Source organism: Protopterus annectens, chromosome 6.part0 (genome assembly GCF_019279795.1).
Source record: "Protopterus annectens isolate FY-2018-M chromosome 6.part0, PAN1.0, whole genome shotgun sequence".
NCBI classification, from domain to species: domain Eukaryota; kingdom Metazoa; phylum Chordata; order Ceratodontiformes; family Protopteridae; genus Protopterus; species Protopterus annectens.
Genome location: NC_056737.1, coordinates 1,346,617,585 through 1,346,625,387, shown reverse-complemented (window position 1 = coordinate 1,346,625,387; position 7,803 = coordinate 1,346,617,585).

Sequence of the window (7,803 nt, the reverse complement as noted above, 5' to 3'; positions counted from 1 at the left end):
TTAAAAATCACACAAACATTAATTAAATATGCTGCCCTGGGTGCCAAACATTATTATGAGAGTCCAATCAAGACAAAATGAAGTGTAGAAGAAAAAAGATATTTCAGTGCATTGACTACATGAGATCTTACTTAATATCTAGATGGAAACAAAAAGGTTGTGAGGCATGAAAAAATAAATTACTTTTTAAATACATTACTGGAATGCCAGTCAAAATCAAGTATAAAAAAACAAGCAGCACTCAACTTAAACCACTTCTCCTTGCATTTCAGTTCTAATTATAATTTATATTCAGCTTTATAAAAGTACCAAGTAACATGCTGAAAGTAGCAATATCTGTGATACCCCCACTTGTAAAAATGTTTCTTATCCAAAAAAGACCTGCTGCCTGACAACAGCTATCTGCTTGTTTCATGGGGAAAACATGATCAAAGTAAAAAATAAACAGCAAACAAGAAACAGGCTCAGAATAAATTGCTTAAAGGATTACTGCACAGGTTATGGATCACACATGATAGATTGGCATTCTGTTTAGTTTACTGGTAAAGCCTGCAAAGATGACAGCAAAACTCCAACAAATGTAGTGAGCTTCTAAAAATACTGTAATATTGTCCTTTATTACAAATACTGTCATATGCATTTCAATACCTAAGGCTTATACGTTATCTAGTTATGTAAATATTTTCTGCATGGCAACAGCAAAAAAGGCTTTCAATGTTGGTAATTCTTTAACAGTATGCTTATTAAAGCTTACTTGCATCTTATAATCTCAGACAAGCTTACCTGATGTTCATTAAAGCATTGCTACTTAAACACAGAGCAACAGGCAGTGCAACAATGTGCATTTTCTGTATATTAATAAGCATAACTCAACAGTAAAATATGACAGACAACCAGAACATTCTGCAAAATCAAGAACAGATGAAAAGCCACTGTAATACTTGTGTCTACCATGGATGGGGGGATACTTTGCACACTTACACTGCATAACTGCTCCTTGCCTTTCTTGGACACATCCAGAGTCAATACATGGGGGACTGGGTTGCAACAAGCATCTCACAATTTGAAATGCCTCTGGCTGACGGTGATGACCCTGAGACATTTGTCGTACCTCTCAACTTCAGATCAAGAAATCTTGACAAAGCCATAAATAGAAGTGGGACAATGGCCCCAAAATAATGACAATTTTTAAATATTGCTCTTATAAACTAAGAAAGATAATAGAGTAGTAGGTCTTGCATTAGTATGAATTTTCTGAAGGGTATGAAATATAAAACTCAAATGTCTGTCATTATTTTCTAACTTCAGTCTTTAATGATTTGCCACTAATTTGCCAGAAAACCACACTTTTATGAAAAATTAACCACAAAACGTGATGCAAAAATATAAAATAGCCACACAATACAGCTGGAAACCTGTCAAAGAAGGGACACTTTTTAATATTAGTACTTAGTCTTCCTTCCCTTTATGTACCCTGAAAAGGTTCATACTTAGTACCTCATTACACCTCTCTCTCCAATGTGTCTATGCATTTGCATAATTTTATATAAACAAAAACATTTTATTGTTGACCTATTGAACTATATCAATGCAAAATTATGTTACTAAGCTTCTTTTTAAAGCAACTTTAACTTTATGCATGTAACCCAAGATATGTGAATATTTTTGCTATAACTGCTATTATATCAAAATTGTTTAAAATTGTACTTGTTTAAAAATGTACTTCTGGAGCTTTACTCCTCGGGTCTCGAATGAAAATGGGTCACAAGCCCAGTTGACAAACCCGGTTAACAAATATCAATAAATAAATAAATAAAATACTGTTAAGTTGAGCAGCTGACAAAATAAGAGAATCTACATGCATTTCTGAAATAAAAGTAATCTATAACTCTGATCATTACAGTTATTTCTTAATTGTAAACCCTCCACATTTTCTTCTAAAATTGCCATTTTGCAGAGGTATTATTAAGGGGAGAGCAACATTTTGAGACAAAGTTGGGGATAGTTGAGAGGTTTGGATATACCTAATTCTATAAAGCAATTAATTTGCGCATACCTCTCAACGTCTTAACACAGCAAATCTGGACAAGGCCAAATATATTGGGGGAACATAAAGACAGTACGAAAAATTGCTGTTGTATAAACTTAGACAGTTGGTAGTATACAGGTTTTGCTTTAGCATGCATTTTTCTGAAGGGTATGAAGTCTGAAACTCAATGTCTGTCATTATTTAGTGACTTCATTCCTAAATGATTTGCCAGAAAACCACAGATTTTATGAGGAACAAACCAAAAATAAGAAGCAAAATCTATTCATTCTGTAAAAATCTGGACAGTTGAGAGGTATAGTTCAGCCGGGGCTGTCTTTGAGTTTGCCGCCCCCCCCTCACAAAATCATGGTCAAATGGGGGTTCCTATCATGTAGTTGAAGTTTTACAAGTTCAAACCACATATGGTCGAGACCATACATTTGAATTTGTAAACGTTCAATCGTTTGAATGGAAATCTCCATAAGCGGAGGTTTCCATTCTGTTCAATGTGGTGTGATCACGGAGTTGGTATATTTAAGTAGTGGGGGGTGTGGGGGTGCAGGGGGGCTTACTCCCTGCTTATAACAATTTATTTTGTTGTCTGTTGTTTTTTTTTCTGTAGTCGAAGTTCTGTAACTTGAACATACTGGTTCGACCATTAGGTGTTCAGAGTTATGGAACCTTGACTATGTGATATAGACGCATCGAATGGGGCCTCCCCCCGCACCCATTCCAATGTCCCAGTACTTGGCTATTTCACCCCATTTACCATAAACACTGTAATGTGCATACTGCTTTATTTCTATGATGATTTGGATTTCATTTAAAAGTTTTATTTTGCATTTTACAGCACAAACACTAATAGACATGTGCTAAACAAAGCAATGCAGTCTCACAATGAAAATAGACTTAGCATTAAAACTTCTCTTGCCTTGAAACTCACATTCATTGAATCAGCATTGAAACCCACATTCAAAGAAAATACATCTAGCCAGTGGCAGATGAAGATTAACTTTCAGCTGTATTCAAATCATAGGCCTGTTGCACACAAAATATACATGTATTCTTTGATACACCTTCTTGATTGTATTCAGTTATATTCCTTGTATAATACAGTACAGTTGTTAGAGGGTGTTTTAAATTTATTGTTTTGAACATTTTTCCAGTAAACAATGAAACAAAATGCATGCACCAATAATGACAAAACTGCCTAATTTTGAACATTTCCATCATAAATGTCTACTCAAACTTCTACAATTTACCAGTATCAGTAAATATGCACAATCTCTGCAGAAGTAAAAGTCATCTAAATAATTCCACATTAAAGACATCTGTAACTAATGAAGAGGTTGCTGCTAGCAAACAACTTTATATGTCATTGTTTCATCTACAAATAAAGTGTCTGTTACCCTTGAGGAATAAATTGCCCATATTACATTAAAAAATGATATGTTAGTAATATTGCAATAGGGAATGGATGGCAAACTGATAACAGGTTCATTGTTACTAGGTATCTCCGCCAAATAGGGCATTCTCAGGACTGCAGCATCCACCCCCTTTAAAAGTACAACACAGTACAGTAATGCATCTATATACTGTGGGAATAGAACCCACAGCCTTCTGCATCGAAAGCAAGTACACTATCTGTTGTGCTATTAACAATGCAATCAGACAGCATAAGCAGCACTAAACTTCTCTTCCCTTTAAGCACTTAGCTCCTTGTAAAATCCACTTGACACTAAACTGTAGCTCTGAACTTTGCAGCACATGAGCACAATAAATCTGGAAAAAGCCAAAATTTATTGTGGGGAGGGGACAAAAGCGCAATACCCAGGGACACATTTTAAACATTGCTTGTATAACCATGAAAAGTTGCTAGAATAAAATGCTGTGCTACCATCATGCATTTTACTGCCAACTCAAGACTCTGTACATTACAGTCAGAGCAACATACCACTATGCCAAATCAGCTGTTTCTTGAAAGACAGGAAGACTGAAACTTAAATGGCTATCATTTAGTGAATTCAGTTCTCACCATAGCTCTCAACCTCTTAGCAAAAAACACCTGGACAAAGCCAATAATGGGGAAATACAGCCCCCCAACATATTCAGTGAATTCATTTCTCACTATAGCTCTCAACCTCTTAGCACAAAAAAAACCCTGCACAAAGCCAATAATGGGGGGAATACAGCCCCACAAATAGGAACACATTTCAAATATTGATCTTATAAACTTAGAAAATTGTTAGAATAAATGTTTTGCATTACCATGTACTTTCCAAAGAATATGAAGTCTGAAACTCAAATGTATGAAAATTCAGAAAACTCTAAAACCACAGATTTTATGAGGAACAGAACAAAAATATGAGGAAAAATCTGAATGCTTTTCATAAGTGGTGGTGGGTAGGGAATTCAGGTTCTAGCTACCTGCACTCAAGGTTGAGGGTTTGAACCTGAATTACTCTCTCTGTACGGCTGAGAGGTATGCACTGAACCAATGTCTATATATGCTCCAGATGACATAGTCATGTGGTGGCATACCCCTCAATGGTTTACCTACAAACTGTCATTTTTTTGGCTCAACATTTATTGAAAATTAAATGCAAAAACTGTGATCCAAAAATTAAACACACAATGTTTGCAGGGAGGAAGCTTCCCTACCCCCCCCCCAAATGTGGATGACAAGCCCCTACCCCCGAAAATTGTATATAACAACTCCATGATTGTACCACAGTGAAAAAAAGTTGTACTCCCTGAAGAGTACATTGCTTCCTTGCACAAGATAATACAATGTGGTGAAACTCAACTTGACTTTTCACACGTAATTCATTCAACCACCATTGTAATGACCATCTGCATCTATGCCATCTCAAATGTCTAGATTTTAGAGGGATACTCCTAATTTGTTATTAAACTTTTTCTCCATTCCTCTTTTAAATTATTTTGAGAAGTTCTAAGGTAATAGTACAAGCATTTAAAAAAAGCATTTAAAAAAGCATCCCTAATGTTGGGCTTATCCCCTTATTATCTTTGCTTTGTCTATTACTGTGGAGGTAAAAGTTAAGAGATAAGTCACAAAGTAACCTACGAGTTCATAAAAAGTTGAGAAAATTATGAGAATTCTGATACACAGAAAGATGATCTTTGTCTGCCCATCTCAAAAATGTGTTTTCCTTTCCCTACTGGCAGAAGCGACACACGTAGACTTGATCATCACTTCCTTTGTGGTTGCAAGTGCACAAAAACATGAAATTCTCTGCCTGTATCCTGCTCTATATATGAGAAAAGCTCCATGTATACCAAATATACAAAGGAAGAATCAACAATAAATAAATCCCCTCATGTTAGCACGCACTGGCACTATTTTTCTTCTCTTTACAAAAATAACCTCATACTTTGTCTTAATTCTATAGAATGGTATCCCCTTTAGACTTTGACAGCATTAAATATGCACTGGCTTATTTTAGTAAACCATCACTCATTTACATCACTCATTATACCTCATCACCAAATGACAGTTCATGATATTACCTGTCCCTGGATTGGTCTGATCTCAAGCAAATGCATACATATGTCAAAATACAGCATCTTCTGAATTCCACTAAAAATTCCAGCTACAATACCCAACATCAGCTATAAAGCATTACATCTGAATAGGAGTTCAAAGTATTAAAGCACCATATCTGGAATTCAGGCAAAATATTAGGTCTTAAGATCCCAAACAGCACAGGAAAAATCCAAAATTATTACTTGGATTAGATATTACTTCTTATTTCTTCCCCCACAAACACCATCTCTGCAATATTCTTGTCTCTTTCTGTCTCTTCTAAACTCTTGGCTTATTCCTCCCAATTGTCATTTCCTTGCACTTCCTGCTCAAGACTGCTATCATGTCTTCCAACACTTTCAATTTAACACCATTGCTTCCAAATCTGCCTACAAGTTCATGTCTTCATTGTCAAGTTAAAATCCCCTAAATGCATATACTCGACATCCTTATTTTCTTACTTATTTCAAACAAGAATATTTCCGTTAGACTGAAAAACATCAGCAATTACTTCCATTCTCAAAGTCATCATTTCACCATCCTCCCTGATTTTCAAGGTTGCATGGATAATCCGTGAAAACTATTTTGGAGAAACCACCAAGAAGGCGACCACCCTCCCTGTATGTAACCACACGCATCTGAATATTGTATTAATGCAACCTATGGAGATGGGAGGTTCATAACAGATAAGAGTAGAATTTTGAGAATGTAGAAAAAAATGAATCCCCTGTCAGACTAATGCTGAACCCAGGAAGTTCACTTTTTTACTCCAGAGTAGAGTGTGGGAGTTATTAGATTTTAAAAAGTGGATAGTAGAGAATGTAACATATAGCAACTTCACAACTACTCTTTAAAATCTGAAAAGGTTGGCATGTTCCATTAAAATTCATCATAGTGAATCTGAGAACAGTAGTAGAATGGGCACATTTATATTCTTCTTGAGTGGTACAGTAAACCTTTTGTTAAGGAGCAGATAGTAAGTGAAAAGCAGGTGCCAGACCTTACCTGTAACGACATTTCGGGGGGGGGGGGATTCTGTCATCCACGTTACCATCAGAGAGGGATAATATGGACTCTTCCTTTGGCAAATAAGAATTGGAAAAGGAAATATTCTCATTAGATGAAGGAAAGGACCTGGTCTGGCATGGCCCACTTCCTGAGCATTACAAACTGTTGCCAATATAGGAGAAGGGTTCTTCTGTCAAACCTTAATTTTCATCAGATACACCATATATGATTTCACTCTCCTAGCGATATATATTTCTAATAATGCTTTCTAAACTGGGTAAGGATTCTACAGATCTGCTGCAGTGCCATGCACTCTCTCTTTTAAATCTTAATTATAAATTTTATATACTCATTTGGGCTAAAAAGGATGGATGTTTATTGACTGATCTTATTCTGGTCTATATTATAACAGTGAACGATCAGATGATCAAACATTGTCATATCGACCCCTAAATCTCGAATACTCAAAACAGTGAACAACCAGAAAAGTGATTTTTTTTTCCCAGGGAAAGAAAGAAAGTTCAACATGACAGAAACAAGTTGCCCAGAATCCTGATAGCAAAAGCCATTAATTGCCCACATTTCTTTTTTCTGTATAAAATGTTAATAATTAAATTCAAAGACAGTCCTCCAACATACTTCCTGTAGTTCTTTTTACCTCTAGAACAATAGCAATCATTTTGACCACAAAATATTGCAAGCATTGTCTTATAGGGTTAAAAGGTCCCTAACACCTATTTTTATTGTTCAAGACTTTGGCTGTTTGTAATGACATTTCCACACCAAAGCTAACATCAATAAAGCACACATCAGAATGGCTACACTTGTTGTTGAAGTGTTACAATGTTTCAGTATGTAACTTATTAATGTTTCTATTTTGTCCTCAAATAGTGCATAATTGGTACCCAACAGTGAAACTGTTTATGTTCATGCTGTCATGTAACTGTAAAGTGATCACTCTTTTTATACACATGTAGTGTTTAAGAATGTTTAGGACTGAGCCTGCTCATAGATGTGCAGTTGTCAAAGATTTTTGTGACTGTAAATGAGCTGTCATCTAAAACTGGTCTTCCATATTCGCAAATGGAAACAATTTCTAGATGCAGGGCAAATGTTAGAACTCTATATAAAATAAGCAGAAATGCAGAAAGGACAGAACCATGGTTACAAGATATAGCAGTAGATAAAAGTTCCATTTAACAGTAAACCATTATATTTA